Raw genomic sequence first — 16,878 nt, 5'->3', positions numbered from 1 at the left:
AGCATTAGGGTCTTTTCCAATCAATCTGCTCTTCGCATCAGGTGGTCAAAGTATTGGAAGTTCAGCTTCAGCTGTAGTCCTTCCAATGAATATTGAGAGTTTATTTTCTTTAGGAATGACTGGTTTGATCTCCTTGCCGTCCAAGCGTCTTCTCCAACACCACAGTTCAAAAGCATCAATTTTTCAGAGCTCAGTTTTCTTTATAGCCCAATTCTCACATCCATACATGACCACTGGAAAAACCATAGCTTTGACTAGATGGACCTTTGTTGGCAAAGTGATGTCTCTACTTTTTAGTACACTGTCTAGGTTTGTCATAGCTATTCTTCCAAAGAGCAAGAGTCTTTTAATCTTGTGGCTGCAGTCACTGTCCACAGTGATTTTGGAGCCCAAGAAAATGAAATCTGACACTGTTTCCACATTTTCCCCATCAGGACTAGATGCCATGATCTTCATTTTTTGAATGTTGAGTTTTAAGCCAGCTTTTTCAGTCTCCTCTTTCACCTTCATCAAGAGGCTCTTTAGATCGTCTTCTCTTTCTGCCATTAAAGTGGCATCATCTGCATATCTGAGGTTGTTGGTATTTCTCCTGGAGATCTTAATTCCGGCTCATGTGACAAATAAAGGTGTAAAATATTCTCCTAAGACCACAGCACATTTAGGTTAAGAAAAGTAGTTTGAGAGGGTTACTTGAACAATACTATTAGTTAAAGTAAGATGATGCTTTCTGTTAAAATTGATTCTACTTATGGTTGGTGCTGCATCTCTAAGGAGGTGTATCTTATAGAAATATTGGTACATTCATAAATATTGAAAAATAAATGAGTAAATATTTAACCTCTTGTACTTAAAGTTTTTTACTAACATTACCATTAACTTTTCCATGGACTTTAAGTAGGTTTTGGATGAGTAATGATGTCTCTATTTTGGATTTCTTAGTGTCTAGTTTAAAGTCTGTTTAATAAGCCATTATTGTAATACATTTTGAGATTTGCCAAAGATGAGTAAAACAACTTAGGGTTCTTCAGCAAGTTTATATAATTTTGATTTTGGCAAGGAGCATTTTACTCCTTTTCAACTCCTTTTACTCTGCTTCTTAAATGGCATCTCATGTAGGATTGACGAAAGATGGCAGAGAACCACATACCACTATTGTTAAAATGCAAGTCCATGACAACCTCAATCTAAAATGAATGCTCAAGTCAGTGCTAATGAATCAGTACATTCATAATTGGAAAATAAGCTGTTTTCTCCCACCCCCTGACTTGATAATACCTCTCATTAACTGGTGGTTCTGAAAATGCCTGTGATAGGCATCTGAAGGCAAAGTTGGATGGAGAAATATCCTAATCCTATTGATAGCAGAAGAAAAGGGAAAGGAGCTGGGATTTCCCCTCACTTTATAGTCTTTTAATTAAGCTAAGACTTTGTTGTGTCATTTACAACTAGGAGGAATACACAGGCAGCTGCATTTTACATATTGAGTGGCTATAAATGGAAGAATTAATATAGAAAAGATTTTTAAAAACTATGTGTATACGAGTATCTGTGACCTCCTAGAACACTGTTATGCTTTTATTTTTAAAAGCCAGTCTGTGTACATGCTTTTTGAAAATTTAATTTTCTAAGCTAGAAATATTAGATCTAGAATTCTGAACCTGGGACATACAAGAGGAACTCCCTTCAAGTCTCAGTTAAAACTCTAAGCACAATTCATAATTGTACATTACTTGTATGACTTTTTTAAAAAAAAAGTTTCTTTTCTTAGATGGCTGAAGCCAATCTTGTATTTTTTTCCACTGTTATCAGGCTCTGGTACAAGACCAGGCACAACATAGATCATCAACCAGTATTTGTGGAATAAGCAAAAGAATAATTTTTAAAGAGATTACATAAAAGTGTTACAAATAATTATCTGACATAGCAAATAATATGTAAGGAACAAATGCAAACCTCAACATGTGAAAAGAGAGACTTGAGAAAAGAAGGGGAAATAACATAAGTAATATGAAAATGCTATTATGAGATTTAAAAAATATATTTTACAAAGAATTTATAAACAGACTTTGGAAAATTTTATAAGGAAGCAGTGTACTACTACTTTTCCTGAATGTTCTCTTACTACAATCCATGTGCCAAATACTGTATCAGGTTTTGAGTGAGATATGTATGTTTGGAAATCCTAGTACCCGAGTTCAAAGGAACTGGTGCATTAGAAGGAAAAGCTGGGAAGTCCTCAAACACCATAGGAAGTACGTTTAAAAGAAAGAGAGGTGATCCCAGTGAAAACTGACTTAGTAGCTGCAGCCCCAGCATTCTAAACCAATTTCCTTTCATAACTCTTCTGGGTTCACTTTAAAATTGTATCACGAGTGAGAACTAAACAACACCCTCCAACTCAGACTGGACTTCTAGTAATCAAAGCAAACTAAAACTTTCAATCTAGTTTCTGGGAACTCTTTTAAATTCTTCCTACAATTTACTCCCTTTCTTTCTGAACTTCCATTTTTCAAGAACTTGTAACTTTGTCTCTCATGGTGAGGCCATGAATGATTTTTAAAAATATATACATACTATATACTATATGTAAGCTCTGCGTGAGCCATAGCTGCTCAGTCATGTGCATCTCTTTGCAAGCCTGTGGACTGTAGCCCTCCAGGTTCCTCTGTCCATGGAACTCTCCAGGTAAGAATAATTGAGTGGGTAGCCATTCCCTTTTCCAGGGGATCTTGCCTGACCCAGGGGATTGAGCCTGGATCTCCTGCATTGCAGGCAGATTCTTTACCATCAGAGCCACCAGGGAAGCCCCATATACATATACATACATACATACACACACACACACACACACACACACACACACATGTATACATACATATATATACACACATATATCTATACACATACATATATATATATGCACATATATATATGGGGCTTCCCTGGTGGTTCAGCAGTAAAGAATCCCCCTGTGATGCAGAAGACACAGGAGACATGGGTTCAGTCCCGGAGTTGGGAAGATACCTTGGACGAGGGCATGGAAACCCACTCCAGTATTCTTGCCTGAAGAATCCCATAAACAGAAGAGCCTGGCAGGCTACAGTCCATGGGGTCCAAAGAGTTGGACATGACTGAGGCAAGAGCACACACGCATGCATACATATATATATATAGTATATTAAAAATTGCATAATATATGTGTGTATATATATATACACACCATATCATCTGTGAGGGAAGAGAGTGCAGGCGCACACATTTCTCTCTTTCTCTCTCTTCTTCTTTCTTTCTTTTTGTAATTAAAGTAATTCAAATACATAGCTCAACGAGTCAAGTGATATTACATTTATTATTAGGACTTCTCTGTCCTGCCACTTCATCTCTAATTTCCCCTCCCCAGAAGCAACCACTTCCAACTATTTTAGCCATTTCTTCCAGTATTTGCCTCCATATTTCTGAATTACATGCTAAGTCCTATTTCTTAATCTTTTCTTCATTTTAAATATTACCTACCAACTTCCTACTATGGAAGACCCTCAGATCTCTCACCCCCACAGGAAGACACATTTCCTTTTCTTTCATCTTTTAAAATAGTTATATGACTGCTTGTGGTTAAATGATGACTCAATGTTTTCATTATTCAGACTACTTAGGCCATAAAGAGTCTCTTAATAACAGCACCCAAATTTCTCTTAATTATCCCTAAATTCTATGACAGAACTAAGTCTTCTTCTCTCCATATTGTCAAACATGACCGGCAATCTCTCAGGGCATATTTGTCACAGTGGGACATCCTTCATGTACTTTGTTCTCCTGCAGTTATCTAGACTGGTTGCTCTCTTATTATTGTCCTAGGACTTCATTTGACAATTTTTCTGCCACCTGTCAATATCAGTAGGAATTTTCCTCTGGAGTTGCTTAGTTTTCTAGAGGAAGAGAATAGAGAAAAGTTATTTATTTATTGAAAATCTGCTGTGTGTCAGGCCCTGAGGTCTGTGCCTCTGAGAATGATTTCATTTGATCCTGCTTTTACAGATGAAGAAACAAGTTCAGTGAGCAACAATGATTTGCCCATCATCACATAGCTTTCCAGTGTCATTGGTAGGTTTCAAACCTGGGTTTATGTGACCTAAGTGCACATGTTACACTATTTCTGGGTCCTCGATTTATTCTAGAAGACTGGAAAAGTAGATTTTATGCCATGTCAAGAAATTGATCACATTTGGTAAGAAAAAGGGAAAATCTGGAAATCCTTTTCCTTATTCTTGCTTTTCTGTCCTTCTGCTGCTGTTGTTGTTCGGTCACCAAATCATGTCTAACTCTCTGCGGCCCCACCGACTGCAGCATGTCAGGCCTCCCTGTCCCTCACCACCTCCTAGAGTTGGCCCAAATTCATGTCCATTGAATCAGTGATGTCATCCAACCTTCTCATCCTCTCTCACCCGCTTCTCCTTCTGCCTTCAATCTTTCCCAGCATCGGGGTCTTTTCCAGTGAGTCAGCTGTTTGTGTCAGGTGGCCAAAGTATTGGAGTTTCAACTTCAGCATTCTATCCTTCTATTCTCCCTACAAATTCCAAGTTCAAATTGTACTTTCTGCCACCTTCTGTCACCACCTCAAGGACCATATTCTTAACTCTGAACTGAAAGATGTTGATCTTGATATTCTTCAGTGGGAGGACCCACAAGGCAACAAACCCCTCTTGCTAATCCTACTGCCTCTCCACTTGTTACTTTCAGGCAAGAGAATTCTTTTCTCCCCTCTAGGTATGAGAGTGTATTGCTATGAAGGTAATAAAGAATCCCTTTCTGTTACATGTAAAATACAAATGTTGAAGAGCAAACAGGTGTTTGTTAACAGAATCTATTTTATCTATTAATCAAGAAAATAAATTTGTATAATGACATCTCAGTGGACAAGTCTAGAAGGCAGCTTGGAATCCATTATCAGAATTCTAAAAAGAGATTAGAGCTGCAGGAAAAGATTAGTAAATATTTCTGCTGAACTTACAGTCGAAGCAGCAAGATTAGTAGGAGATTGCCTGGGGAGAGAACAAGCTCCTGATTATGTAGATTTTTCTGTAAAAATATTTCTCATCAATAGAAATAAATACCTTCTCTCTGCATTTTTTTGAGATGTAAGAGGTGAGTTTTCAATTAAATGTGTAATTCATTTAGTCCTCAGAAAGAATTAATACTTTAGATGGCTAAAAATGATGATTTTTTTAAATATGAGAAATATTCACATTTGGTAATATGTTTTGAAATAAGAGTAAATAGATGAAACTACAAATCAAATGCATTCACTGATTACATTACAAAATACACAAAAAGCTTTCCATGAGTATCAGAAAAAAATAGAGATGTTAAAGTTTGGGTTTTTAAAAAAATTATGGCATGTTTTATGCTGACAAGTTAATATCAATGTTTGTGGGGAAATATTTCCAATTTGAGATAATATTTAAATCAGTTACAAAAATTTATAACTTTTCTTTGACTCATAACAAAAAATGTTAAGTCCATTTTGCTCTTAAGACAAGGAAATGTCCATTTTTTTCAAATGGAAATCACCATACACAACTTATTTTCTAAATTTAAAGAATAAACATATTTAAAGTATGATGCATTTAAGGAAAAATATTACCTAAGTCTTTGCTAAATGCCACCACGTCCAGAACCAATAACTGAAACACTATGTTACCAAATCACATAATTAAAGCCCTTATAATGGAATTTTTAAAAAGATACTAAAGCCTAGTAAAAAAGTTTTAGTGGTTATTCCAGAATTTTGTGAAGATCAAAGAAATTCTTGGAACTCTGAAAATCTCACCGAGACTAAAGAGTAAAAACAAACTTTTAATTTCCTTTAACTATCTTTATTTACCTAGTAGCTACAAACTGCTCAACAGGCAAGACAGACTCATCTTTCGGTACACTTTAATTAGAACGGCTTCAAAAAATGTTCCTTCAATGATACTCTTTAAAATTGTTAGTATACATGTAGATGCTTTCATAGAATGCAAGGAGCATAGAGAATCCACCTAAAATCTTATTTTCAGCTCTTGTAAATTATCATTAGCCTTAATCTGAAATCACAGAGATTGGTTCATATTTGCAATCAATTTTTTTTTTTTATTTACCACATACCTAGTTTTCAATATTTAGCTCATTTCCAATTTCTTATTCATTTAGGAGTATGCTGAATGTATTCATTCATTCATTCATATAAATCGCCCCTCCCCTACTTTGGATTATCTCTGTATGAGAGATTCCTTAAAAGTAAAATTCCAAATTGAAATTTAACTAACATTGATAGACTCCCTACTAATTGGCCTTTCTGTAGTGCTTTTACATGCAGTATCATAAAAATAAAAATTATTTACACATTGGTATATTTCTTTCTAATGGCTTTTCTTTTAAATGTAAATTTATTGCCCATGTAATTTGTATACTGCTTTTAAAAATCTAACATGGATACCTTAAACTGTTTTCCCTGATAGCAGAATCATCATCAGAATCTTCATATAACAGCTTTTAGTGACACCATCAAGTGGAATAGCTTATTTATGAACTCCTGTTTGATTGAGGAGGAGTAATAATAATAACCATTTAAGCTGGTTGTTATTCTTCAGCATGAGAAAGAACATGGCTTCCCTAGTAGCTCAGATGGTAAAACATCCGCCTGCAATGCTGGAGAACAGGATTTGATCCCTGGGTCAGGAAGAGCCCCTGGAGAAGGAAATGGCAACCCACTCCCATATTCTTGCCTGGAGAATTCCATGGACAGAGGAGCCTGGCAGGCTACAGTCCATGGGCTGCAGAGTCAGACATGACTGAGCAACTAATGCTATGGTGAAGGAAAATAACCTGAATTTCTTACATTCATTTCAGAGCTGTAAATAGCCAAACAAGTTTTAGCACAAATCTGGAATCTTTACTTGTGGCTTAGTTGGTTGATAGATTGTCTGGTGGCAAGGATATAAAAAAGATGAAAACAAGGTTAAGATCAAGAAAAGAGGGGAAAACATGCAAATGATGTTCACTTTTTATATTCAGCATTCTTCTCCCCATTTTTTACTTCCATAAATGTCTTAAATATTTATTATAGAAAAACTAGAAAATGTAAATCAGCGAAAAGAAAATAAAGTCACTGTATATCATCACGCTTGGATATACAGCTTCTAAAGAAGTAAAATTTGGAATACAGGAAAATCACGGATTCTTGTATTTTATTTCATCAGTGTCTGTACTACTCTCTACATTTTAACAGCTCTGAGTAGAGCCCCCGGCACTGGTTCAGAAAAGTACAGAATTTCTCTTAGAGGAGGATGTGTAAAATATGCAGTCTTATCATCAGCTGGAGAGAAACTCAGCCTCTCCCACGTGTCACTCATCTGTAAGCCAAAAAGGACAGAATTCTGTCCCTGCAAGTCAAAGCTTTACCTCTTCCGCCCCTTCCTAACCTTATCTTTTAATGCCTTATTTTTTTTTTTCATGTTTCCCTTTTATATTCATTGGTGGGCCTAGGAAGAAAAACAAATGAAAATGAAAATGATAGAGTCTGCCTGAGGGCAATTGTGAGCCTAGGATCCCACAAAATCCACAGTGGAGTTCTCAAATATTTAGAGATTGAAAAGCGTCTTAATATAAACAATCATCTCGAATTGAAAGTTGACATAACGTTGGCAAAATTATTTTGAAATCCTCTCTTGCTATCGGCAAGTTCATATAGAGAAATTCATATAAAAAGAAATCATTATCTTAATCTTTCAGGAAATAGCCTCTGAATAAGAGTGAACTTTCCAAAACTACTAAAATATCCTCAAAATTCAGAGACTTCAAGCAAACTAATAGCTAAAAATGTTCAATTCATGTTTCTTTTTAAAAAACATATAGGTTCAACTTTTAACTAATAATAATGTTTGTTACATTAGAACCATTGAAAAATAAATACCATCAATGGAAATGTATCCATCTGTAATACAAATAAGCGCTTTTGAATCAATTTAGATTTATCAAGTTCTTTCTTTGCTTCCCTGACATATTGTTCATGGATTTATCTGAAACTTAACTCCCGATTAAAACATTATTCTTATGGGAAAATGTAAACTTCATTATAACCATTACCTTAAAAGACATAATTTCTAATAACACATGATACTTTTGTATCCTCATGCCAATATATTATTATGTTTATTGAAGTATAATTGATTTACAATATTATATTAATTTCAGGTCTACAACATAGTGATTTACAATTTTATAGATTACACTCCATTTAAAGTTGTCATAAAATGTTGGCTATGTTTCTTCTCCTACGAAATATATCCTTGTAGCTTATTTATTTTATACATAGTAGTTTGTATCTCTTAATTGCATACCTCTATCTTGTCCCTCCCCTACCTTCTCCCCACTGATTGTTCTCTATGTCTGTGAACCTGCTTCTGTTTTGTTATATTCAGTTTGTTTTATTTTTTAGATTTCACAAATAAGTGATAACATACAATATTTGCCTTTCTCTGTCTTATTTATTTTACTCAGCATAATACCCTCCAGGTGCATCCATGTTGCTACAAATAGCAAAATTTCATTCTTTTTTATGGCTGAGTAGCATTCTGTTGTATATATACACCACTTTTGCTTTAATGATTCATCTTTTGATGGACACTTAGCTTCCATAGCTTGGCTATTGTAAATAATGCTATAAACATTGGGATACATATTTACTATTTTGGATTAATATATTCAGTATTTTAAAATACATATCTAAGAATAGAATTGCAGATAGTTCTGTTTTTAGTTTTTTGAGGAACCTTCATACTATTTCCCATAGTGGTTGCAATAATTTACATTCCCACAAATAATGAACAAGTGGTCATAGAACTAACGGCCATTCTACAGTTGTTCGGCATTTGAAGCAAATTAGAAAGGTAAAAAGTCTCGATTAAATGGGTGCCTCATGAGCTGATCGAAAATCAAGAAAACTCATCATTTTGAAGTGTTGTTCTCTCTTATTCTACATAACAACAGTGAGCAATTTCTTGATCAGATTGTGATGAGTGACAAAAAGTGTTTTTTTATACAATAACTGGCGATGACCAGCTCAGTGGTTGGGCCGAGAAGAAGCTCCAAAGCACTTCCCAAAGCCAAAGTTGCACCAAGAAAAGGTCATGTTTATTGTTTGGTGGTCTGCTGCCTGTCTGGTCCACTACAGCTTTCTGAATCCCAGGGAAAATGTTACATCTGAGAAGTATGCTCAGCAAATAGATGAGGTGCACTGAAAACTGCAATACCTACAGCCAGTATTGGTCAACAGAATGGGCCCAGTTTTTCTGATGACGTTGTACAACCAGCATTTCAAAAGTTGAACAAATTGGGCTATGAAGTTTTGCCTCATGTGCCATATTTACCTAACCTCTCACCAACCAACTACCACTTGTTCAAGCATCTCAAGAACTTTTTGCAGGGAAAACTCTTCCATAACCAGCAGGAGGCAGAAAATGCTTTCCAAGTGTTCATCAGATCCTGAAGCACGGATTTTACACTACAGGAATAAAACTTATTTCTCTCTGGCAAAAATGTGTTGATTTAATGGCTCCTATTTTGATTAATAAAGAAGTTTTTAAGCCTAGTTAAAATGATTTAAAATTCACGGTCTGAAATCACAGCTACTTTTCTACCAACCTAGTATTTTAAAAGTCTATTTTGTCTGATATAAGTAGTGTTACCTGGCTTCCTTTTGATTTCCATTTGCATGGAAAGTTTTTCCTTCCCTTACTTTTAGTTTGTGTGTGTTTTTAGATCTGAAGTAGGTCTCTTATAGGTAGCATATATATGAGTCTTGTTTTAGTATCCATTTAGACATTCTTTTTCTTTTGATTGGAGCATTTAGACCATTTACATATAAAGTAATTATTGATAGGTATGAATTTACTGCCATTTTATTCATTATTTTGGGTTGTTTTTGTTGTTCCTTTGTCATTTGTTCTCTTGTGATTTGATGATTGTCAGCGGTACATTTGGATTCCTGTCTGAATTTTGGGTGTATATCTATTATAGATTTTTAATTTGTGGTTACCATGATGTTTACATACAGTCATATATATATACATATATAAAATTTAAGTTGCTGATTTCTTAATTTCAAATGCATCTTAAAAGCACTGCATTTTTACTCTCCTTCCCTCACAATTACTGATTTGACCTCATATTTTACATGTAATTTTCTTGTGTATCCCTTAACTGTGTAGCCCACCAGGCTCACTGTCCATGAATTCTCCAGGCAAGAGTACTGGAGAGGGTTGCCATGCCCTCCTCCAGGGGATCTTCCCAACCCAGGGATCAAACCCAGGTCTACCACATTGCAGGCAGATTCTTTACTGTCTGAGCCAACAGGGAAGACCATCCCTTAACTGTTTTTGGTAGATATAGGTGATTTACTACCTTGACTGTATATTTGCCTTTATCAATGTGTTTTTCTTTCATAATTTTTATGTTTCTAGTTGTAACCATATCCTGTGGTTAACGCCAGCCCACTGGCAGGCAGAACTAAGTCCTGAGGTCTCTGGCTGCAGGGTCCCTGGGTCTCAGAGCTGTTATCAGACCATTTGTGTGTGAGGCCAATACCTGGTACAACTGGCTATGGGGTCCAGGGTGTCAAGAAGCTTATGTTGTCTTCCTGGTGAGTAGGGCCTGAACCTGTGGTGGCTGGAGAGACCCAAGCTTTCTCAGAGCTGATGTGGGTCTGCTAGCGGGCAAAGCTGGGGCCCATCATGTCCCTGGGATGGTACCAGCCTGCTGGGGACTGGGCTGTGTCTTATCTCAGCTGGCTGAGGGGTTGCAGTTGTCTTAGGGCTGATAGCGTGCGTGGGGCTGAAGCCCAGGTGGTTCTGGTGCTGGTGTGTGCCCACTGGGAGTGGAGCTGGGTCCCATGGTCTCTGGCTGTGGGCCCTGGGGGATTGCAGTTCTAGTGCCTATTCACGGTTGTAGGGGCTTGGTTGTAGGGTTGTTCCTGGCCATGTCCAGGAACTGCTCTAGGTAAATGGGGTTTTAAGGCAGTCTGCCTGTGGTGGGTAGGGCTGTGTCCCTTCCCTGCTAGTTGCTCGAGGAGAAGAATTCCAGTCCTGGGGGCTATAGGCTGTTGGGCAGGGGTCAGAGTGTTTCCCCAAGGCTAATGAGCTAGAGGAAGGATTCCACAATGGCGCTTTCCAGGACCAGTGTCCATGTGGTAGAATGAGTGCCCCATAATGGCTGTGTCAGTGTCTGTGTCCCTGTGACGAACTCCAATTGTCTCCTGCCTCTCTGGGAGACTCTCCAAGATCAGCAGGTGAGTCTGACGCAAGTACTTTCCAATTATTCCTTCTGCCCTGAATCCTAGAGCATGGGAGATTTTATGTGTACGCTCTAAGAATGGAGTCTCTCTTTCCCACAATCCTCTGAATCTCCCCAAAGTAAGCCCAGCTGGACTTCAAAGCTAAACATTCTTGAGGCTTGTCTTCCTGGTGCAGGACCCCTATGCTAGGGAACCCAATGTGAAGGTTAAACTGCTCATGCCTTGGGGAAGAGGCTCTGGAGTTGTAATTATTCTCCTGATTATAGGTTACCCACCTGGGGTATGAGTTTTGACTATATTGCAGTTCTGCCCTACCTGTTCGCCCAGTTCTGCCTTCCTGTCTTGTTGTTTCTTCTTTATATCTTCTGTTGTAGATCATCTATTCTAGTAGATCCCAGTCTTTCTCATCAATAATTGCTCTGTAAATAGTCATAATTTTGGTATGCCCAAGAGAGGAGGTGAGCTCAGGCTCTTCCTATTATATAGCATTTTCAGGGTCTTCCTATTACAGCATTTTGGCCAAACCTCCAATATATTATTTTTTACTTCTTTTATTGATAATTTTTATAAACTTAAATAATATTTAAAATTCTCTTTCTATCCATATTAGTCAGTATCCTGACTCAACTCTGTGAGAAATGAGTTCTACCCTATTCTTTAAGTTCCTCCCCTCTCTCCCACTTTTTATCTTCTGTCAATTACACTTTCACATTAGTTGCTTTTTAGCAACAAATTCATATCTTGTCTGAAAGCTGACTAAATATTAAAACTGATATGTACTATTTCCATATTTATACCTATGTAAATATTATTTTCCCATTGGTTCAAGATGTGTGCTGGAATTATATCTTTGTTTACATGGTCACTATGTGATCTCTTGGCCACTTAAAAGTGAATATACTTATTGAAAATATTTGATAAACTCTATTTTCTTGTACCATTATTTTATTTTGCTATATATTTTAAATACAATTTTGTTGTACATCTCTTGTTCTTCCTGGAACTTTTTTTTTTTCTTCCTGGAATTTTAACTGCTATTGCTTTCTCTTTCATTAAAAAAGTCCTTACTGATTCTCAAGCTGTCTTGCCCTCTCAATCATACCATCTAAAGCATGGAGTCTCAATTTTTCCTCCAAAGAACTTTCTTCCAAAGACCTCCTTCCTCCTCTAGTGTGCCCTGACTTTTTCTACACCCGCTGGCATTGCCCATCCTAGAACTTCTCTTTACCACCATGTAGAAGAGATCCAATGTTTCAGTTGCCTATTCCCTTCATCAATTATCTTTGGAAGAAAACCCCAAGTTTTAAATGGGCATATAGCCACCTAATGTAAAACACATTTCCTAGAATTCTTCAGCTTGGTTTGACTGTATGGCAGTTCTGGCCAATGGGATGGAACCAGAAGTGTAGTGTAGGACTCCTCACAACACTTTTGAAGGAAACTGATTCTGCAGACTTTTTGCCTTCTTCATTTTCTCCTTGCACAAGTCTGTAACTATGACATCTGGCATTCCACTATCCATCTTGCATCATTATATGACCGTGAATGTGGGAGCAGAATGCTTAGGGGGTGGAACAGAAAGATAAATCCATAGGTCCAAAATGATAATATATAGATATCACATAGTTCTACATTGCCTGTCTTATAAGAGAAAGTAATACATCTCTATCCTGTTTAAGTTACTCTTATTTTTTGGCTGTTACATGCAGCAATCCTAATTCTATTTTATATGGATTCACAGTTTCCAATATCCTGAATCTTCTTCTTCCTTGCTTTTCTGAGTATAGTTATACAATCTCGTAGCATTGATTATTTTATAGCCACTTTCTAAACATTTTTGTTTAGAGAATTTCCTACTTTATGAATCTTGATAGAAGAAAAAAGACCACTTCATTCACTTCATTTTATAAGAGTTGAAAATGCCAGCTAATTGCAGCAAAGTCATAAATGTTTGCTAGAACATTGTAGTTAATTGCATCCAGAAGGTGGAAGAATAAAGAATGTAAAAAGGCACCACCCAATTCTTAAAGAAGCCTTACTCTATGAGAAACATACACATTTTCATTCACATTTCATTGACAGAGGCCAGTCATATGGATCACCTAGAGAAAAGAGTGGCTGAGAAAGGCAGTTTTTAACTAAAAAGATGTTAAAAAGAAATACCATAAATTTTGGAAGTTTGTTGGCCATTTTGCCAAAATTAATAAGATTAAATATTTTAATATTGTAAAGCATTGTCTTCTCTTTTTTTCCTTTCCTGTGTGTTTATAAGGATGTGAACTTACTGTAGATATTCTTGGCTAAATTTTCAATTGGGAGCTCATGCATTTTCTGATTAACATCTATAAGCTGTCTATATCAATGTACATTTATTCTTACCTGTCATGGTTATTGAAAATTTGTCCCCCAGTTTGCTATTAGTTTCTTAATTATATATATATTTATATATTTATGATCAAATATAATTATGATTGCTTTTGGTTTATAATTTGACCTCTGGTTCCTCTGTCTTTTCTAAAACAAGCTTGAACATCTGGGAGTTCATGGTTCACGTATTGCTGAAGCCTGGCTTGGAGAATTTTGAGCATTAGTTTACTAGCGTGTGAGATGAGTGCAATTGTGCGGTAGTTTGAGCATTCTTTGGCATTGCCTTTCTTTGGGATTGGAATGAAAACTGACCTTTCCCAGTCCTGTGGCCACTGCTGAGTTTTCCAAATTTGCTGGCATATTGAGTGGAGCACCTTCACAGCATCATCTTTTAGGATTTGAAATAGCTCAACTGGAATTCCATCACCTCCACTAGCTTTGTTCGTAGTGATGGTTTCTAAGGCCCACTTGACTTCACATTCCAGGACGTCTGGCTCTAGGTGAGTGATCACACCATTGTGATTATCTGGGTCATGAAGATCTTTTTTGTACAGTTCTTCTGTGTATTCCTGCCACCTCTTCTTAATATCTTCTGCTCTGTTAGGCCCATACCATTTCTGTCCTTTATCGAATCCATCTTTGCATGGAATGTCCCCTTGGTATCTCTAATTTTCTTGAAGAGAGCTCTAGTCTTTCCCATTCTGTTGTTCCCTCTATTTCTTTGCATTGATCACTGAGAAAGACTTTCTTATCTCTTCTTGGTATTCTTTGGAACTCTGCATTCAAATGGGAATATCTTTCCCTTTCTCCTTTGCTTTTTGCTTCTCTTCTTTTCACAGCTATTTGTAAGGCCTCCTCAGACAACTATTTTGCCTTTTTGCATTTCTTTTCCATGGGAATGGTCTTGATCCCTGTCTCCTGTACAATGTCATGAACCTCCGTCCATAATTCATCAGGCTCTCTGTCTATCAGATCTAGTCCCTTAAATCTATTTCTCACTTCCACTGTATAGTCATAAGGGATTTGATTTAGGTCATACCTGAATGGTCTAGTGGTTTTCCCTCCTTTCTTCAATTTAAGTCTGAATTTGGCAATAAGGAGTTCATGATCTGAGCCACAGTCAGCTCCCAGTCTTGTTTTTGCTGACTGCATAGATTCTCCATCTTTGGCTGCAAAGAATATAATCAATCTGATTTTGGTGTCAACCATCTGGTGATATCCATGTGTAGAGTCATCTCTTGTGTTGTTGCAGGAGGGTGTTTGCTATGACCAGTGCGTTCTCTTGGCAGAACTCTATTAGCCTTTGCCCTGCTTCATTCCGTACTCCAAGGCCAAAAAAGAGCATAGAAAAAGCAAGAGAGTTCCAGAAAAACACCTATTTCTGCTTTATTGACTATGCCAAAGCCTTTGACTGTGTGGATCACATTAAACTGTGGAAAATTCTGAAAGAGATGGGAATACCAGACCACCTGACCTGCCTCTTGAGAAACCTATATGCAGGTCAGGAAGCAACAGTTAGAACTGGACATGGAACAACAGACTGGTTCCAAACAGGAAAAGGAGTACATCAAGGCTGTATATTGTCACCCTGCCTATTTAACTTATATGCAGAGCACATCATGAGAAACGCTGGGCTGGAAGAAGCACAAGCTGGAATCAAGATTGCTGGGAGAAATATCAATAACCTCAGATATGCAGATGACACCACCCTCATGATAGAAAGTGAAGAGGAACTGAAAAGCCTCTTGATGAACGTGAAAGAGGAGAGTTAAAAAGTTGGCTTAAAGCTCAACATTCAGAAAACCAAGATCATGGCCTCTGGTCCCATCACCTCATGGGAAATAGATGGGGAAACAGTGGAAACAGTGTCAGACTTTTTTTTTGGAGGTGGGGGCTCCAAAATCACTGCAGATGGTGATTGCAGCCATGAAATTAAAAGATGCTTACTCCTTGGAAGGAAGGTTATGACCAACCTAGATAGCATATTAAAAAGCAGAGACAGCTTCTTTCCTTTCGCCGCTGCGGCCGCGGCCATGAGTATGCTCAGGCTTCAGAAGAGGCTTGCCTCCAGCGTCCTTCGCTGTGGCAAAAAGAAGGTCTGGTTGGACCCCAATGAGACTAATGAAATCGCCAATGCCAACTTCCGCCAGCAGATCCGGAAGCTGATCAAAGATGGGCTGATCATCCGGAAGCCTGTGTCCATTCCCGGGCTCGATGCCGGAAAAACACCTTGGCTCGCCGGAAAGGCATGCATATGGGTATAGGTAAGCGAAAGGGTACTGCCAATGCTCGAATGCCCGAGAAGGTAACCTGGATGAGGAGAATGAGAATTCTGCGCCAGCTGCTCAGACGATACCGTGAATCTAAGAAGATTGACCGCCACATGAATCACAGCCTGTACCTGAAGGTGAAGGGTAACGTGTTCAAAAACAAGCGGATTCTCATGGAACATATCCATAAGCTGAAGGCAGACAAGGCTCGCAAGAAGCTTCTAGCGGACCAGGCTGAGGCCCGCAGGTCTAAGACCAAGGAAGCCCAAAAGCGCTGGGAAGAGCGGCTCCAGGCCAAGAAGGAGGAAATCATCAAGACTTTGTCCAAGGAGGAAGAGACCAAGAAATAAAGTTCTCCCCCTCTTCTCTGTACATAGTGGCCTCGGCAATTGCATAGATCACTCATTCAATAAAAGACAAGCCTTTATCTGCCAAAAAAATAAAATAAAATAAAAAGCAGAGACATTACATTGCCAACAAACGTCCATCTAGTCAAGGCTATGGTTTTTCCAGTGGTCATGTATGGATGTGAGAGTTGGACTGTGAAGAAAGCTGAGCACCGAAAAATTGATGCTTTTGAACTGTGGTGTTGGAGAAGACTCTTGAGAGTCCCTTGGACTGCAAGGAGATCCAACTAGTCCATCCTAAAGGTAATCAGTCCTGGGTGTTCATTGGAAGGACTGATGCTAAAGCTGAATCTCCAATACTTCCCTTGTGGCTCAGATGGTAAAGAATCCACTTGCAATGCAGGAGACCTGAGTTTCTTTATATATTAAGTTTTTATATATACCTGTATTGGCTTCTGGGCTTTAAATCTATTCAACTGATTTTAAATCTATTTTGAATCAGTACTCTACTGCTTTTACTTATCTCACCTTAATTGTTAGTGAGCAGTTTTCACCAATAGCTTTC

The 16,878-nt window shown here is 37.7% G+C and overlaps 1 pseudogene; it reads left to right on the top strand.

Annotated features, from left to right (window-relative positions):
- The first annotated feature begins 15,698 nt into the window (after positions 1–15,698).
- On the top strand, positions 15,699–16,393 carry LOC122678219 (annotated as a pseudogene).
- The last annotated feature ends 485 nt before the right edge of the window (positions 16,394–16,878 follow it).

Source organism: Cervus elaphus, chromosome 20 (genome assembly GCF_910594005.1).
Source record: "Cervus elaphus chromosome 20, mCerEla1.1, whole genome shotgun sequence".
Taxonomy (NCBI): domain Eukaryota; kingdom Metazoa; phylum Chordata; class Mammalia; order Artiodactyla; family Cervidae; genus Cervus; species Cervus elaphus.
Note: the sequence above shows the minus strand (reverse complement) of the source record. Positions and strands in the feature narration are given on the sequence as shown.